Below are 20,486 nucleotides of genomic sequence, written 5' to 3' on the forward strand. Positions count from 1 at the left end.
AGTCGGGCGTAGCCCGACGTACGCGTTGCAAAGCCGGGCGCCGAAGGCGCCCTCATACTAAAAATGTCGGGCCTAGCCCGACGTACGCGTTCCAGTGCAGGGTGCCTTTGGAGCCCTCATACTAAAGGGTCGGGCGTAGCCCGACGAACGCGTTCCAAAGCCGGGCGCCGAAGGCGCTTTCATACTAAAAGAGTCGGGCGTAGCCCGACGTACGCGTTCCAAAGCCGAAGGCGCCCTCATACTAAAAGAGTCGGGCGTAGCCCGACGTACGCGTTCCAAAGCCGGGCGCCGAAGGCGCCCTCATACTAAAAGTGTCGAGCCTTGCCCGACGTACGCGTTCCAGTGCAGGGCGCCTTTGGCGCCCTCATACTAAACGAGTCGGGCGTAGCCCAACGTACGCGTTCCAAAGCCGGGCGCCGAAGGCGCCCTCATACTAAAAGAGTCGGGCGTAGCCCGACGTACGCGTTCCAAAGCCGGGCGCCGAAGGCGCCCTTATACTAAAAGAGTCGGGCGTAGCCCGACGTACGCGTTCCAAAGCCGGGCGCCTTCGGCGCCCTCACACTAAAAGAGTCGGCCGCAGCCCGACGTACGAGGCTCGCTGTACGCGTTCCTTTGGCGCCCTCATACTAAAGGGTCGGGCGTAGCCCGACGAACGCGTTCCAAAGCTGGGCGCCTTCGGCGCCCTCACATTAAAAGCCCTCATGGTAAAAGAGTCGGACCTAGCCCGACGCACGCGTTCCAATGCCGGGCGCCTTTGGCGCCCTCATACTAAAGGGTCGGGCGTAGCCCGACGAACGCGTTCCAAAGCCGGGCGCCGAAGGCGCCCTCATACTAAAAGAGTCGGGCGCAGCCCGACGTACGAGGCTCGCTGTATGCGTTCCAAAGCCGGGCGCCGAAGGCGCCCTCATACTATAGGGTCGGGCTTAGCCCGACGAACTCGTTCCAAAGCCGTGCGCCGAAGGCGCCCTCATACTAAAAGAGTCGGGCGTAGCCCGACGAACGCGTTCCAAAGCTGGGCGCCGAAGGCGCCCTCATACTAAGAGTCGGGCGTAGCCCGACGTACGCGTTCCAAAGCCGGGCGCTGAAGGCGCCCTCATACTAAATGAGTCGGGCCTAGCCCGACGTACGCGTTCCAATGCAGGGCGCCATTGGCGCCCTCATACTAAAAGAGTCGGGCGTAGCCCGACGTACGCGTTCCAAAGCCGGGCGCCTTCGGCGCCCTCACACTAAAAGAGTCAGGCGCAGCCCGACGTACGAGGCTCGCCGTACGCGTTCCAAAGCCGGGCGCCGAAGGCGACCTCATACTGAAAGAGTCGGGCGTAGCCCGACGTACGCGTTCCAAAGACGGGCGCCTTTATACCAAAGGAGTCGAGGAGGAGAAAGGAGTTTTTTTTTAATAAAAAATACAACCTAATATAAATTACTATTTTTTTAAATATATTTACAGAGATTCAGAGGATAGCCGTGGTCGTATGCCACTTTACCTTAAAGTTTATAATCGTGGCATACGACCACGGCTATCCTCTGAATCTCTGTAAATATATTTAAAAAAATAGTAATTTATATTACGTTGTATTTTTTATTAAAAAAAAATGGTAACATTTATAATATTTCCTGTTCGATAATTTTTAGATAATAATTCTATCTTGTTTCATACTTTTTAGAGCGCGATTTGCAGTAGTCGGGTTTTAGTTTTTGAACTTATTTTTTTAGAGTTAAACTAGGCAAGTAGGCACCCTAAAATTTCACCCTAGACGCAGTTTCGAATCCAATCTAACTGCCGTATTCGAATTTCAAGATATTAACAAGAGACGACACGTACTATATCCATTCTAGATACGTTATAGTTTAGATATCAACTAGTTCTCTTTTGCAGCGCAATTCGGGCAACCAATGTCACCTTTACGTTAAATAGAGTAAGATATCTATTAGATGTGAATTGGATCTCTAATAGACATGCGCGAAACAGTGCTTCGAAAAGTGATGCTATATCACATCACTTTTCCGAACACGTAATGGTACACTGAGATATCACATCACTCATCACTCGAAACATGACCCGAACGTGAAACAGCGCGCGGGCGCGCGCGAGATGGCCACATTACAGTTATCTCCTCAATTACGCAGCGCATCCACGGCACTCTAGTGATTTTATGGCGTCTCGGATATAATAAATAAATAAATAAACAGCCTATATACAGTATATACACAAATCAAATTTCTACACTCATATGCACTAATCCACAATTAAATTACGGGATAAACAAGTAATAAGTCGTACTTAGCGCCGCGAACCGCGAAAGTCAACCAAACATTTCACAACAATAATAAAAAACTGTTTTGTTTTCGTCAACTTCAAAATCTCAAACAAATTACTCGATTTAGCCGCGTCCTTCTCTTCTTATAAGAAAACATTTTAAACTCTACGCGGACGCATTAGAGTTTTAAATCTATTGCAGATGCAGAAAATCTTATTCGTAAGAATATTAGTGAAATTTGCGACTACTTAAACGCACAGCGGCGATCGGCCGAGCGGACCGATCCGAATTATTCCGAAGATAGCCGAAAGCATCGCAGAGCGAGAGCGACCGAGCGCTGAGATCGAGTGCGAGTGAGATAACAAAGCAATCATGGCATGGCGAACAAACATGACACTATCACAAGTGGCATTACACATTACGCGCTCTGTGAGTAGACTTTAACTGACCATTCATATCGGCGCGTCAACCTAAGTGGAATTGAATCCATTTCGCGCGCTTCGGCCGGTCGTTGGCGCTCGCGTGGTCGCGCGCTCGGCGCTCGGCTCGCGTGATGCGTAATGTTTGAAGTAATGGTTGATTTCTCGGAGTGACGAGTAATGGCATATTACGTGTTCGAGAGATATCTCATTTGTGATATTACGAGCATTACTTACACATGTCTAATCTCTAAGTCATATCCTGCGGAAATCGTTCAATAGTATCTCCTGAATAGCGCAAATGTCAAAATTGACAGGTTATATCTTAAACATATCGTTATCGTATCTTGGTGATGTCTAAAAGATATCTAATAGATATCTATTTCAAAATCCGAATCGGGCCCCTAGGCAAGTAGGCATCCTAAAATTTCACCCTAGACGCAGTTTCGAATCCAATCTAAGTCTTCTATTCCATCAATATATCTTTATGTCAATTTGTTTCACTTAAATTTATAATTACTTAAACGACACCAATTAAAATATTAACAAAATAATTGTTTAACTAACAACCCCTGAAAACTCATCGCAAACTAGCAAATCCAACAAGTAACTAATTTTATTTACGAGTCCAATCTTAGAAATAGAATTACATTTTCCAGAGCATTTTCTCGGAGGAATGTCGCAATTTCCTTTTCCGCTCTCGGCCTGTTTAAGTTTCGGGCTGACTGTACTTCGGGTAAATACTTGATTTGAAGGAAAAAAGACGTAACTTCTTTTACAATATAACAGCTCTGCCTAAGAGCGTTTTCACATTGTCCGACCCGATATCGGATGTAGGATCCTACATCGCCGTAGTCAGGGCTATAACTGCGGGCATTTTTCTCTGTCACTCTAATTACGCCTTCGTTGGAGTAAAAGAGAAAGATCCCCGCAATTTGCGAATTTCGGTTTTCGCGGTAACCCCTCTGGCCGCGGGGGCGCGCCCGGGTGCTGTTTGTAGCGGTCACGCACACTACAATAAACATTATGCCTACACATACACACACAAACAAATATTATCGGTCCGATAGCTGACAGGGGGCTCCGACATGGCTGAATTTATCTGAAGCGCCATTCCGATATCGGATGTCGAAAGGCGCCAGCTGCAGAAGAGTGCCATGGTATCAATTCCGCCTTTTTTGCGTTATTTATCGTTAGTAATAATGATTTTTTAAATTTTTATATATATAAATACAGAGAATCTTACATTTTACTTCCTACCGACAGCCGATATCGGATCGGGCATTGTGAAAACGCTCTAGCTCTGGTTGTAAACAAGCCATTTTTGGCTTAGCAGTTAAGAAACATTTTCTGCGATTCATTTAATGTTTAGAAGTTTTATTAATGAAAAAAAAAACAACTAAATGCTCGATCTCGATCTTTACTTATTTGACTTTTTTCGTCAGATTTCGTACAAATATAGCAAATAACTAAATAAAGTTCCCTATTCTACAGAATTACAGAAAATTGGGTTTACCTTTATTTTGCCGTAAATTTTTCTGCAGATTTTCGTTTCACAGAAAATTTTTCAAGCAATTTCAAATCGCAAAATAATCTTTACATAGAATATTTACTTCAAATAATTTTAGTTCGGATTAGTTACGTTTCACCAAAAATGTAAAACATTAGTTTTGTTTCAAGAACAATTTGTTCATATAATTTCATTTCACAGAATCATCGATCTGTAGAAAAGTCACTTCTTATAAATACGGTTCACCAAAATGTTGTATACAGAATAGTCATTTAGCCGAATTTTATTTATTTAGTCGTTAATTCAACGCAATCTGCTTCTCTGGAAGGAATTCGTTTTTAGGGGTTGCCGTTCTAACCTAACCCACTTTTCTGGCAACAGTTCGTTTTCTTGGGGGTCGCAGTTCTAACCTAACCTAACCCACTTTTATGGAAAAAGTTCGTTTTTTTGGGGGTCGCAGTTCTAACCTAACCTAACCCACTTTTCTGGCAACAGTTCGTTTTCTTGGGGGCCGCAGTTCTAACCTAACCCACTTTTCTGGCAACAGTTCGTTTTCTTGGGGGTCGCAGTTCTAACCTAACCTAACCCACTTTTCTGGCAACAGTTCGGTTTCTTGGGGGTCGCAGTTCTAACCTACCCTAACCCACTTTTCTGGCAACAGTTCGGTTTCTTGGGGGTCGCAGTTCTAACCTAACCTAACCCACTTTTCCAGCAAGGGTTCGTTTTCTTAGAGGTTGCAGCTCTAAAGTAACCTAAACTCCTTTTTTAGCAATTTCAGTGGATACTATATACTCATAGTGAAAGGTAATTTAGTAAAATAATAATTATTGAAATAAATATTCTGTGAACTGTAGTGTCGCACAAATAATATTCAATGAATGATAATTCTACAGTCAGTCTATTATTTTATTTAAAATTCTTTGAATAAATATTCTGAATTTTAATCAAGTTACAAAATATGTTTCTTTGAAATGAATAATCGAAGAAACAGAATTAATTGTAACAAAAATGTGTGATTCGATTATTCTATGAATAATTTTCTGTATAACAAAATTCTGCAAAAAATTTGGCGGTAAAATAAGGGTACACCTACCAAACGCAATTTTACCGCATATTATATAATACAAGCATAGTCTAAAGGCTCCTCTTCACGTTGGGTCAACGCCAACGAGGGACGCACCCATGCAGTAGAATGAGATAGCAATATCACTTGCTTTCTCTAACGCATAAATGCGTCCCTCGTTGGCGTTGGGGTTGGCCCAACGTGAAGAGGAGCCTTAAGATTCCAGGTTGGTGGTCCATTTATAATAAATCAGCGTCAAAAAAACTAATATTGCATCCTTGTTCGCTAATTACCATAGAAAAAACTGCAAGTTCATATTAAACATAACAAAAATAATATAGTATTTTTTATTTATTGCAGGTACAATTCTTCACAGTTATCTATACATTCTACGATATCTACGCTCCTTTGCGCCTGAAGTTTGCGGTATTCTGTGCAGAGCATATTTATACCTACTCCTAAAATCACAAATGCCGAAATCGTGTGAAAAAAACATCGAGTGAGCAACAAACCAAAATCACGATCTGGCCCAAAACACACATGTAGCATATACCGTTGTGCAATGTCTGACTCATCGTAACATTACGACACTGCCTTACAAGGATCATGTTTATGACTCTCCTGTGGGTGGCCACGTGCACAGAATACCATCCTTTAGGCGCAAGGGGACGTCGTATATAGATAACTACCTAGTTTATTACTGGTTAAATCACATGAATTTAATATAATACTTAGGCAAATAATACATTAAAAAATTTAGGGTAGAAAAGTTTCAATCGATGTGTGAGGGCGGCACCGTCGTCGAACCCAAGCCACCTGGCAGTGGACTTAAGAGCCAACAGGAGTGGTCATTTCTCCATACAAACGTACTCAACTGTTTCCTCCGTGGGTTTTGATGCTAGAGCAATTATTACCTAAAATATTTAAAACTCAGCTCCTATTTCGTCTTAAAGCGGTGGCGTATGCCTCGGATGCACATGCAACTGTGACGAATTATGACTGCAAAAACACTTTTCTAAAAACCGTATAAAAATCGGTTCAGCTAAACGCGAGATAATCGCCGACTAACATATAAGTATACATACAAACATACGGGTCAAACTGAGAACCTCCTTTTTTTGAAGGCGGTTAAAAAACGGTTAACACTTTCAATCCCACAAGATCCCGTCGTTAGCTATTAACCTATTACTGACATCATCATCATCATCATTATCTATAAGAGTTATTCTCTTGTCGGTGGAGTATCTTCTAGCTTTCCCTATCTTACGCCAGCTCTTTGACTGTTTGATACGACACGACCCCTAGGTACTATTTCTTTCACTTGTTCTTCTCTGCGTCTGGGTTTTCCTCTTCCCCACTTGCGTCCGCCCGCCCCTCCAGGATAGTTTTAAAGAAGTGGTCGTGTCGTATTACGTGTCCAATTACTAATAAAGCGCCTTAAAATTACCAGGAGTGGCTCACTCCGCGATTTCGTCGCTTTGCTACAGGTAGCTAAAAGTACATCCGTTCGACCCCAATTTTGGGGTTTGTCATAAGCCGCGCGTGGCGCTGTCGCCACCTAGCGGATCTCTGTGCTGATCGTGACAGACGCGTTTTGTTAGGGAGTGAGTCTTCTGTACCTAGTACTATTATTCTGTGAAATTACTAGCAATCTACATAATACATACATTTGAGTTAGGCGCCTGTGTAATTGTTGTACACCTTCAGTATGCTTACTACAAGATCAGGGTGCCTAGTTGAGATGCCAATCGTTCACACCGTAGCGAACGAAACGGTAATCTCTCTCTATCACTCTTACATATTAGTGCGACAGAGAGACACAATGCGTATCGTACGCTACGGCGCGAATGATTAGCATCTTACTAGGCACCCAGCAATACGTTACAGTGCCTTTATAGTTCGTTTTTTTTAGCATTAGAAAAAAGGTAAACAATCTTGTTGTGTCTTTTAATTGAAAAAAACGTTTTACAAATAAGTCTCTGATTTTTTAAAAGCGTTTTTCAATTAAAAGGCATGTCAAGATCGCTTACCTTCTTTGTACTTCTTTCTAATGCTAAAAAAAACGAAATATAGCGGCCAACTAAAGAACTAAAAACTTTTCTACAAAAATACTTCCCATTTCATTGCTTGGCTTCTTAAACACGAAAAGTCTATTTAAAAGTTTCCGTGACCTATACAGGGTGATTCAGGAGACGTGAGCAGGACTAACACTGAGCATTTTGTAAATTATAAGCAACTGTTTCGTATCAGTATTAGTGAGATTAACGTAAATTTTTTACTCGTGTTGAAAAAAAAATATATAAATTTATTTACGACATGCATGGTCACCCTAAAATTAGAATACTAAACTACCGATATTCTGTGTCGAATTAAATGTCATCACGGCCTGGTTACTTTTGAAAAATCGTATCTCACTCAATTTTGACAGTTTATTTTCTTCGTAATCAAAAAACTGTCATTACGGTTAAAGAGGTTTTATGTTTATTAATTAGGTCTTGTAGGGTAACCATGATTGTAGAGAGTTAAATTTGCCCTCACCAAAAAGTTAATAAAAATAGGAAAAAGTGTCGTTGTTCCACCTAAATACGACGGTGATCGATCAATTATCAGTTACTGAGTGTGCAGGATTAGTCCTGCTCACGTCTCATGAATCACCCTGTATACTTATGGAACTCAAGTTTCACTGCTGACATTTTCCTCTAAAATCGCTGACCCTCCGTAAAGCCGGCCTTACACGCCCTAATCCTAAAAAATCCCTTTCACACGCTCGGACTTTTGCGGTGAAAAACGCCTCTTATAGGTACTGGAAACAAAATGCCTTAAGCGACAAAGTTGTAAGGGCCCCCCACATCTGGCGTCTTTCGAGCGTCGGCGTCTACAATTCTATGGCCGACGTCGACGCAACGTCGACGCAGCGTCGACGCAACTGCGCAGCGACGTCATTTTCCATAGCGCTGGACCGACGCCGACAGACGCCGACGCTCGAAAGACGCCAGATGTGGGGGGGCCCTTAAGTTACAAAAAATTGTGAATATCACATCAAAAATCATCAGTCATTTTATAAAACTCTTGTTGAGCTAATTGATTGATACCCGAGCAAGCGACAGATTTCAAATTTCGAATTGGAATTTAGAACTTTGCGAGGGTTTCACGGCAAGACACAAAATTCTTAACACCACCAATTCAAGAAAAATACTAACTCTAAAACATTAGAAATAAAATTAAAATTCACGCTATTAAATATTAAACATTTAAAATAATCGCTTAAATAAACACAATATTTTATTTTATTGAAAAAGAAAATAAAAACTAAGTATATGACAAATGACTATTAAATACCAATAAACATTACCTAAATCTTTTTGATTATAGAAATACTGATAAGTGTGTGGGGAGATTTAGGAATGTCATAACCTGACTGGACCAAACGCTGGAGCGTCATGAAATTTCATGTCATTGCTAATGATAGTGTCGGGGCCGTATAAAGTTAGCAAAGTCATAATCACAATGCTTTGTGTTTTTTATGTAAGTACAGTTTTAGTGCATAGGTAGTTTCATAACTCGAGTGTACCATTTCATAATTACTGAGAAATAAATTTATTAGTGTATACAAACTTAATACCTACAAACAAAAATGATACTTGATTTCATAATTAGTTACACGAACATAAAGGTACCTTCAGATAATTCACAAAGACACAAACCCGCACAAAATATACGGACGGTCCGGCCCCACATAAATCCGGGAAACTAGCGGGCGCCGAGGGACCACACGGTGACAAATATCCCGGGATTCCGGGATTCTGTTTATATGTTGGATTTGGAGTGTAATAATTAAAACATCATTTAAGAAAAAAGTGATTATTTTTATAACTGTTTGGTTTTATAATAAGTTCAGTTGATACATTTTGTATTAAAGTTATATTTTTTTGTTTCAGAATGTCCGAGATCTGTGACGGAAAGTTTCAGTAAGTTTCAAATCCTTAGAATTTGCGACATGACACTAATGCCGTAATGTAAATCCCGCTTAAAGGCCGAGCCACACCGACTTGCGTGTGCGTGACGTGCGCGTGTGCGTGCGCTAAAATGTTGGAATCGCACACGCACTCGTCACGCAAGCGGTGTGTCGTCTCTCATAAAGATCTGTATGCTACAACGCTGCACGCACACGTGCACGTCACGCACACGCAGCCGGTGTGCACAGGCCTTACACGTCAACTGTCAACTCGCGGTACGGCTACAGGTACATTGATGTGAGCATAGAGAAATGGGGGCAATTTAAAAGCGAATCAATTTGGATTGTGCCCCTCGAGGGGCGCGGAACTGTGTCATACTAACAAATTGACCAATTTTGGTTACCTCCGAGTTGTACGACCTTTTAGAGCGATCCGAACTGTCACATTGATATAAGGTATTTTAAAACATAAGCTTAATTATTGCCAGTTATTCAGGTACAAAAACATGTCGAAAACAATAAATAATAACAACTTAAAATTACCAGTAAGTACAGATTAACAAAAACAATTGGTGGTTAGCACTATTGCACTACACATTCATTTCAACGCCAAAGGCAGAGTAACTAATTTTGAATTCGTATTACTAAAGAGGATTCGAAGATCGTGCTCAATGGCGTGCAATAGGAGAGGCCTATGTCCAGTAGTGGACGAGAGCAGGCTGATGATGATGATGAAAGAAGATTCAAAAGAAGATAAAACACAGCACGATGAAATTTCAATAAGCCATGCTCATTTGCCAGTGTGTCACAGTAAGCGAATGCTCACGGAAACCAGCTCTACAGGACGAATGGCGACGTGTCTTTAAACGAGTCGCTCAAATCTACATAATGGCCACGACCACTCGGTCAAGAATGTAACGAAGAAGAAGATGCTCTTTTAAAGAACTCCGTCAGGATGCGCCGGGTATAGCCGCGGATGGTCTAGAACGCAAATTGACTAGTTTAATATTTTGCTTATATCGCTTTTAGTCTACATCGCGAACGGTCTAGAACGCAAAATGACCACTTTTTTATATCACACAGGTAGGTTAGGTTCGTTATCTTCAAATGGCCGAAGGCCAAACAGTACAGAATAGGAGCCCCGCGGTAGCGGGGCTCCGTCGACATCGTTAACGTAAAGATAAAACGACGGAAAATGATGTAGTCATTTTGCGTTCTGGACCGTTCGCGATGTAAACTAAGAGCGATATAGGCAAAATGTTACACTAGTCATTTTGCGTTCTATACCTATATATACATATAGTCCTCATCGATTTCGATGACGCGACTTCAAAAAATTACGGTTTACGCCTGTTATGGGCCCGAATGTGGCTGGCCAGGCCGAACTTGGTCTTAAAGACTCCTCTGCAGGTGTGACAATAGAGTTGGTCAGACGCGTTGTATGTATACGCGTAGAGGGCTTCGGTCTCTCTTTACGTTGTTGGCGTTTTGCATCTAAGAAGATGTTGAGGCGGTTGATTTCTAGACCGTCCGCGAATAACCCATACCGTAAAATGGGGTGAGTTGGGTGAAATTTGACTTTCAAACCTCGATAAAATTTTATTTTTACATCATGTGAAAACTGAATGGTGTATATAATAAGTGGTTCGGACGCTTGTATTTTAGTTTGTATTTTATTTTGGGTAGTTCCATTTCATAACTTTGACGATAAAGAGGAAAACTCACCTCACCCCGTAGTGCCTCGTATTTGGGGTGAGAGGGTTTTTCATACAAAGGTGATTTCGGAAGATTGTCGGATCGATTTTTTTTTATGCGTATTACTATAGCCCCATTTTAAATTGGAATAATTATTTTTGTAGCAGTAGCCTTAAAATCCCTTCTCAACCCCCTCTCAAACCTTCTCTCCCTATTCATAACCCAACTCTCCCCGCGAAACCCACTCACCCCGTTTTACGGTACCCAGTTTGGATGTTGCTGTTGAAAATGTTGATACGAATTCTGTAAAATGAGGTTAAGCAGCCGCTAAGTCGAATCCCGCGCATGATCTAACTATGATGTCAGCGCAAACAGTGCGGTATCTAGCGAATTCCTGCGGCTTACCGGATTACCGTCTTTGTTGTAAATCGGTCTAAACTGGAAACTATGATATAGATATACTGCCGTATTCGAACTTAAATATCAAGAGACGACACGTACTAGATCCATTCTAGATACGTTATAGTTTAGATATCAACTAGTTCTCTTTTGCAGCGCAATTCGGGCAACCAATGTCACTTTTACGTTAGATAGAGTAAGATATCTATTGGATGTGAATTGGATCTCTTAGTCATATCCTGTGGAAATCGTTCAAGAGTATCTCCAGAATCGCGCTAATGTCAAATTTGACAGGTTGGGTTCTTATTATATATCTTAAGCATATTGTTATCGTATCTTGGTGATATCTAATAGATATCTAATAGATGTCTATTTCAAAATCCGAATCGGGTCCATTGATTTGACATTTAATAAAACATGGTCTTCTCTTCCCAGAGTGACACAAGCCTACGTCACAATAACATGGCCGCTATATATAGCGCTATCGCATATTATCATATAGCGCTGTCGCATGATGACGTAGGCTTGTGTCAGTCACGTGACCACGAAAAGACTGGAAGAGAGTACCAGGCGGAGTATATTATTATACCATGATGGAGCATTCCATGAAATTGTCCACCGTTGTCCCGTACAAACGCGAAGTTTCTGAAGATTTAAAGGTATAAGAGTTTCCTTTTCTATGACAAATGGTCAAAAATATGCACAGAAAAATAATCGCCTGCATTAAATGCCGAGAAAAAAGTCGCAACACAGCAAATAAAATGCGTTTGTACGGGACAGCCCGTGGAATGCTCCTGATACATATCTTGAAAGTGTCGAGGACCCTTAAGATGCATTTTCCCGTGTAAAAGCTGCATTGCTGCATTAAGAAGAAAATTAGATAAATAATTAACTAGCACCCGTCTCGCGAAAACTCAATTAAAATCCTTAAAGACAGTTAAAAGCTTTTTGAACTTAACAGACTATTCTGTCTTGAATGTAGTTAGTCTTTAGTTCCTTTTTTTAGCATTAGAAAGGACTTGAAAGAAGGTAAGCGATCTTAACATGTCTTTTAATTGAAAAACGCTTTTTAAAAATCAATAACTATTACTTATGAAAGCAGAAGAACATAAATGATCGTATTAGATTCATCATTGTTATATATTTGCCGTAACTTATTTTTAAAATGTGTTTTTCAATTAAAAGACTCTTCAAGATTGTTTACCTTATTTCTAATGCTAAAAATAACGAACTATAGTTTCAGCTTATGCACTGTATAAAGGACGACTCGCATTAGACCGGTCCGTGTCTGGGCCGGAGCTTCCAGAACTTACTTTTCTAGGACATGACAGGCGATCACGTGATGCTTTCCATAGAAAACGACGCGCCGGACGCTCCGGGTTGGACACGGCCCGGTCTAACGTGAGTCATCCTTAGCGCCACTTGCACCATCCCATTAACCCGGGGTTAAGCGCTTAAAACGTTAACCCAGTGTCAAATTGAACTGGTAACCATGGTAAGTCCAGTTTTAACCGGTTAACCCCGGGTAAGTGTAATGGTGCAAGTGGCGCTTAGTATGGTAATTTTCTTGATGGCTCCTCTACACGATGGGCCAACGCCGGGCACTCCAAGGGACGCAGCCATGCGGTAGAATGAGATAGCAATGTCACTTGCTCCCTCTAACGCATAAATGCGTCCCTTGGAGTGGCTGGCGTTGGCCCATCGTGTAGAGGAGCCATCAAGAAGTTAGCTGAATTTTGGTATTTGGCTGAGCCTCGTTGATTATTTAGACTATTTAGAGGAATGCATTAAATTGTGGCTCAGTGAAATCAATTAAACGTGTGGTCGATGAATTTCATTTCAGTACCATTTTGCACATTCTCACTCTCACAGTGAGACTAAAGGTGACAGTCCATTTCCAACGACAGCTGCACTACTGTTCATTTTACTATGGAAATTGACAGCGACGCGTTCCGTACCGGTAGTGCAGCTGCGGTTAGAAATGGAATCTTACCATTAGATCTACTTGCACCAACTCACTTATCCGAGGTTACGCGGTTAAAACGTTAACCTAGTGTCAATTTGTACTGATAACCATGGCAACTCCAGGTTTAACCGGTTAACCCCGGGGTGCGGTTCCTACTAAGGCCCAGCCATTCAAATGTAAAATCAAAAATTAGCCACTGAAATTTGACCTATAGTATAGGAAATAGAGTTGATTTTGCGTTGTTGGAAAATTAAAGGAAACAAAGCAAAAGGGACTCTATCCCGATATCCCGATTGAATAGAATTTAAATTTCATTGAACTGAAGAGGTACTATAAACAGGACCTTGGGCCTCTGGAGGATATTTATTGCCACTGTGACTGTGACAAGGTACGAAAAGGTACTGAAATTGATTTATTTTACTGTACGTCAATATCAATCAAATTACATAATTACAATTTCGTGTATTTAAATTTGAAACATTAATTTGTGTGTCCAAAGTTACTGTAACACAGACGAAGGATATTTTTTGTATTATACTGGGTGTGGCCTGTAACACGAGCAAATAATTAAAACATTGATTGTACTCCTCAAACGATGACATCTTTGTTCAACAACTTTTAAAAATTATTAAGTATTTAGAGTTCCCATTTTTCATACAAAATAAATATTATCTGCAGGTAACTCATTTTTATTTAAATCCATAATCTGTTTTACTTATGGAATTGTTGCTACTGTTGCTGTAATAATTTAATTTTAGACACAAAGCCGTTTATGTAACGTAATGCCCAAACTTAAAACAAAGAACATTAAATCAAAGAAAACATTTGTCTAATTAAAGCATACCCAAAATGGATTCTTTACCACTCATGTTGCAACCAGACTAAATGGAGCAATCTTAACTTTACGGCTGAATAACTCTTTGAAAGCCTTTCTTACGTAAGCACTAAGAGTTATATTCAAATGGTATTGTAATTTTTTTTTAGAAAAAAGAAATTTGTAGCAGGCAGATGTAGGTTATGTAAGACCAGTTGGAGATGAGCCGTGAGAGCTCTTTGTATGAACCAGGTTTTTACTATTCCTTGTTGGATGGGAGAGACGCGGGAGCTCAAGATACGTTGGTGTTGTTGTGATTTATTCTTTCTTTGTTTGAAACTTGGAACAAATGTTGACATTTATAAAATTCGGCCGGTGATTGGATAATTTTGTCGCGTCTATGGCAGACTGACATATTGCCTTAGTTTCGTGATTTGCTCGATGACAGTAAGATGGAACGGTATTCGAGTGCGTTCCATTTTTAAAATTGCTGCGTACGCGAACTCTTTTTAACGTATTTAATTTTAACAACATTTTTTAGCTAAAGTTAGTCTAAGCTAAATTTTCACCGTTTTGATTAGAACAAAGGGAAGGAGTGCTATTATTAAATAATGGCCACACTGCATATAATATGTCTAGAAATGTAATTTGAACAAGAAGTTTTGGCTTTGTGTCTAGTAGAGTTGCCTAAAGGCTTATTACATATGTACGTAAGTATATGTACTATTATATGTTGAGACTCATCCCTAATTTTCTTGTAACGTTGTTAGGAACATGATATTATTCATAAGGGCCCTTATAACTACGGGTAGCTTATGTTACATTGGATAAAAAGTAGTGATGTACCGACTATTGATTTGGCCGACTAGCCGACTAGCCGACTAATCGGCGCTCGAATGGCCGATTAGTCGGCCGACTAGTCGGCTAGTCGGCCAGATTATTAGTTTCGTATAAGTTTAGGTGAAAAACAATAGTTTTGCTCTTTTGGTTGCGCAATTCATATATTAGCTTGGCTAAAAGGTGTTCTCTACAGGTTCAAAGACCTATCACAGGAATCCTCGTTCAATTTCTGTCTTTCTTTTATTTTGCGATCCTGAGCAGATCGTCAGTAGGTACAACTTGTAGGAGGTATTTCCAAGGCTCTATTTCTCGTACGTAGTCGCCAGTTAAGAACCTATCCCCTGTGGTCAGCGTTTTTACGAGCAACGTGCCCTGTTTATAAGTCTCTAAAATTTGCAATAACATTAATAAAAACTGAATTATAATAAAATCCTTTAAGTATAGAACTTGGCCATGAAATTACACGAGAATCAGTTGAGATCGACCTGTAGAAGAAAACACCAGCCACCACCACCATAAGTAACGATCAAACGGTCAATTATATGAACAAAAGTTTTCACACCCTGAATAGGTATTTTGGTAAAATAGACATAATATGCTAAATATTAACTGTTGGTTTCATTTTTTCTGTTTTTCTTTCACTAATAAAGTGCCGACTAATCGGCCATTTTTGCCGACTAGTCGCCGACTAATCGCCGACTACAAATGTGGCCGGATAGTCGGCTTTCCCGACTAGTCGGCGACTAGTCGGTACATCCCTAATAAAAAGGGATATGTAAGTGTATAACTAATAAGTACGGTCAAGGAATTTAATTTCAGTACCATTTCGTACCTTGTCACAGTGACAATAATAGTTATGAGGTCTCTAGCGAATTTCATATAGATTTCCCACTGTGACAAGGTAAGAAATATTATGGAAAAAAATTCTTTCTGTACATTTTTGGTACATTTTTTTTGACCAGGTAACTGTCAATCTTATACCGGGTATGGCCTGTAACACGAGCAAATAATTAAAACATAGATTGTACTCCTCAAACGGTGAGACTTTTGTTCAAAAACTTTTAAAAATTATGAAGTATTTTGATTTTCTATTTTTCATACAAAATAAATATTATCTTCAATGGACGCCATCGCCATGCCATATCTTTTGTGATTGACGTTGCTTGTCATGCCTTAAACATAACAAATTTCGCAATACATTATTGCGTCTTAGAATAAACTTTAAAGTGTATTAAAAATCAAAACACAAGCTATTTTTAAAAGTTGCTGAACAAATGTTGGTCAGTATGAGGAGTACAGCCTACAGTTAAATTTTTTGGTCATATTACAGGCCGCACCCGGTATACGTATACTTGATTTTATTTATTTTTGTTCATAGGGTTATATTTTTAATAAAATTATGGCTAAATTAATTTAAAGTTTTTTTTATTCTTCTGTGTGCCGAAAATTACGTAATGTCACTAATGTCAGTAACTTTTGTTTCACAAAAAAATAAATTATTACAATGTAGAGAAGTGAAAATCCTTAACTATGTACAAGTTGTCTGATATTAAGTAGATACTTAACTTTCATACTTATGTTTAGCAGTGAAACATAAATTAACATAACTTAGCATTCATCAGGGTTTAATCATTTTACCGACTAGGTAACACTTACAGCCTATGACATTTTTTAAGCTTTGATACTTTCATGAGGAAAAAAACAAAAATTAAAGGACAGTATAAAATAAATGCCATTTCTGTACATAATGGTAACTGAAACAAAATGTTTTATTTTCCACATTAATAATAAAAAAAAATCTTTGTTAACGTAGGTATTTTTGGGCCACCCTGTATTTCGGCGAATGACGAATGCGGACGTTAGACTATTTAATTTAAACTTATCAACTCCTTGACCTGTGGCGTATTAAATGGAATATGACAGTTCTGGACCACCCACTCATTAATCTGACCTATTTATATACTATATTAATCACCATACAAACATACAAACTTCATTCAAAGACGCCATTTTCAAAAGATAACGCTCATTTGTACGTTTAAAGGCTCCATTCACTACAAACAACCCATTCTTTGAAACATTTTACAAACATATTCATTCACCTACGAAACTACCTCGAGACCCTTATCCTATACGCTAAAGCTTTAAAATAGCGTTCGCTCTCAATTTCCGAGTTGAAAACATAAATTTGCAATCCACAAACGTAGGTAGGCCTATCAATAAACTATTATGCACCGTAACCTAAACCCTTAAGGTTTGTTTTCATTTAAGCGGAGAGACGCATTTTGAATTTGAAAAAGGAACACGTGCGAAGACGCGCAGGGGTTGATGTTCCAAATGCTTGGCGAATCGCTCGCGTCATTAAACCAGTATAAGTGCGCTCTATTAGTTAGTACACATCTCGAGTTCACAAATTACTTTGGTTTTTCTGAGCTTTTGTTTCTGTAGGCGATGGGAACACGCGGCCCAGTTGCGTTCGGAAACATATGCAAATCGCTTTGTTGTCTGGCGTTGCGTCAGAATAACGGGACACGGATTTCCAAACCGAACCGACTTTATGGCTTTGTGATTACAGCCTTAGGCTCGGCGAGGATTAAAAAGGAATTTTGAAAAAAGAATGCTGCATTCCGAACGAAATATTTTTAAAGACGTTTATGGGTGTTTTTTTTACACAATTTTGGCCAGCATTGAGTCCGCATTTGTCCACTTTTTTTACACAAAGTAATCAAGTATTTTTAACATACCATTCCAAATCCAAAACAAAAATTGGTTCTTTAATAGGTACTACTTAGGTAACACAAATCAATTACATATTACTTATTCATTTCTTAACTTCAGATTTAAAAATAACTTCAGTTAAATATAATGCTTTTTACCTTTATATCCAGAAAAGGCCTTCAAAGTTGTATTGCCTTTGTTCCCAAATTAAGTTGCGAAGTTGTTACACAATCTACCCTACCGAAAAGTTAAGTAATGTAATGTTCCTTCAGATTACAATTTCGAAACGAATATCAGTTATTTAAAAGGGTGTATGGCTTCCTCTACACGATGGGCCAACGCCGGCCACTCCAAGGGACGCAGCCATGCGGTAGAATGAGATAGCAATCTCACTTGCTCCCTCTAACGCATAAATGCGTCCCTTGGAGCGGCCGGCGTTGGCCCATCGTGTAGAGGCGCCTTACACTTTAAAAAGACTTTACTGCATGTTTTTCAAGAACTGGACTTTTAATGAAAATTACGTAGTTTGCGTAAGGTGGTGGTACTAGTGCTCGATATGCTAATGCCTAATAGATGACACCCTGCTGTCACCTCTATTGACAATGACTTAAGTTTCAAGATGACATGTACTGGGACCGCGTCGAGCACCAGTACCACCACAAGTAACATAATAGAAATCAAAAGTAGTATTAGTGATAGAAAAATGTACCTACCTAGTAAGAATCAGTGCTAGATGTCGACTGCGAAAATAATTGTCGTTCTGGTATCAAAACTAGATGTATGGAGTGAGCACTTTATGTATTTTTTATCTCTATGTTACCTATAGTACTATGTTATGTATTTGTTAAGCTTTTAAAAAAATGAAACTACGCATTTTTAAACTGAATTGCATAACCAAATGAAACTATTATGACGTCTGCAGCCAATGGTAGCATATTAATATCGCGGAAATCCATGAAAAGACCAATGACGAGTCTTCGCTCCTATTTCGTCCAATCACGTCACAGTATTGCTGATGCAAGGCCATAGGAATATTAGACAAGTGGGAATCAAGTACCATGTGTCGTTAGTTTTCAACCCTATTACATACCTTTTAAGATTCAAATTAGATTGTATAACAATTGCTAGTCAATTGCAAACGAAGAATCGAGATAAAACGTCTCAATTAATTTGAGGCGTTCGACTGAATTGGAACTCTGTGTTTAACGATATAAGACTCATGTTGGAATAGCTAGGTAAAGATAATTATGACGTTTTTAAAGTTACAATGTAATGACTCATACACTTGTGTCGATGCAATATGATCAATTTTCGAATGGCGAGCGTTTAAAGAACCGCAGATACTAATTATTCTAATTAAAAGTAAATATACTTAACATAAAGTGTTAATGATAGTGTTAGTTTTTAGCGTTTCTCTGCTATATTTGAAAAACCTAAAATAGAGAGTGACGAGTGACGACACAAAATTAAACACATAATCAGAGAATAAATAATAGTATTAGATACAGTAGACTCACTCTCTAACAAAACGCGTCTGTTACGATTAGGACAGATATGGCCGCTAGGTGACGACAGCGCCACGCGCGGCTTATGGCTTTCCCCAAAATTGGGGTGGAACGGATGTACTTTTAGCTACCTGTAGCAAAGCGACGAAATCGCGGAGTGAGACACGCCTGACATAATAGAAGTAGAGTAGCCTGACAATAAATAAATGCTTTGATTGATTGATTGATAGTTCTTATGATTACCGTGAAATTAGGTGGGAGAGGAGTTATTTTGGGTGAAAATAATTAATTATTTTGAAAGAAGCTGCTGGGGGAAAATAACTATGATAAACATGACATGATATTCGTTAATTATTTATAAACAGAATTTTCATGTTTCAAATTTAAAAATATTATGCTCTTATATTTAATACGAGGACTTAATAGTTATACGAGTACGTACATGTCTGTACCCTTCACGGAGCAAAGGTGTTTCAAATATTTGGGAGGCGTGCGCAGAGCCAAAGCCAACACGTAGAGTCCCTTTGGACATTTTAACGCGATGCACCTAATGTGGTGTCTTTCAATGTCAGAATGTTTTACATATTTATTGAAAGAAACCGTTGTAAGGTATACCAACAATAATTTGCGTTCTATGACGTATAAAATATACAAACCATACAAAATATAGGCAATGTTTATAATTGTGGGCACGCGCAGGTCGTAACAATGGAAACGTACAACAGAGCATGCTATTCCATTCGCCCATTGGCAAAAGCAAGTCAAACGAAACTGGCCCCGTAGACAACATAGCAATTGCTAAGAGTGACATTCCATTTCCAACTGCAGCTGCAATACTGTTCATTTTACTATGGAAACGCGTCGCTGTCATTGTCAATTTCCATAGAAAATGAACAGTATTGCAGCTGCAGTTGGAAATGGAATGTCACTTTAACGCTTCACGCCTCACTTATTGTTATAGCGGCAACAGGAATAAATAAATCATCTGTGAAAATTTCAACTGCCTAATAGCTATCACGGTTCATGAGATACAACCTGGTGACAGACAGACGGACAGACGGACAGTGGAGTTTTAGTAATAGGGTCCCGTTTTTACCCTTTGGGTACGGAACCCTAAAAAAGGAATAAACTATGCCATTCAGGCAGAACGATATCTATAACCTCTTTTTAAACTTACAACAAATTAAAATTCAAAAACATTATATCCGCGGTCCCGAGCACGCACATTTACCTCGGTTACGCTTACGCTAAGTTAGAGCAAAGAGAATAGATAGTATAGAGGGCTATTGCCAAAGTAAATTTTGTAGTCACGGTACATTTAGTGCCATCTATCGACACACGATT

At 39.6% G+C, this 20,486-nt stretch overlaps 1 protein-coding gene across 1 annotated transcript in view; it reads right to left on the reverse strand.

The window, feature by feature from the left end:
• Nucleotides 1–688: 688 nt before the first annotated feature.
• The window catches only part of LOC134675421 (sodium- and chloride-dependent GABA transporter 1), a 341,033-nt gene continuing 321,235 nt past the window's right edge, over nt 689–20,486 (reverse strand). The window contains exon 12 of the transcript XR_010099737.1: nt 689–698. The gene's annotated coding sequence lies outside the window, so the exon portion shown is untranslated. The remainder of the gene's footprint in view (nt 699–20,486) is intronic.

This window comes from Cydia fagiglandana, chromosome 22 (assembly GCF_963556715.1).
Source record: "Cydia fagiglandana chromosome 22, ilCydFagi1.1, whole genome shotgun sequence".
NCBI lineage: Eukaryota > Metazoa > Arthropoda > Insecta > Lepidoptera > Tortricidae > Cydia > Cydia fagiglandana.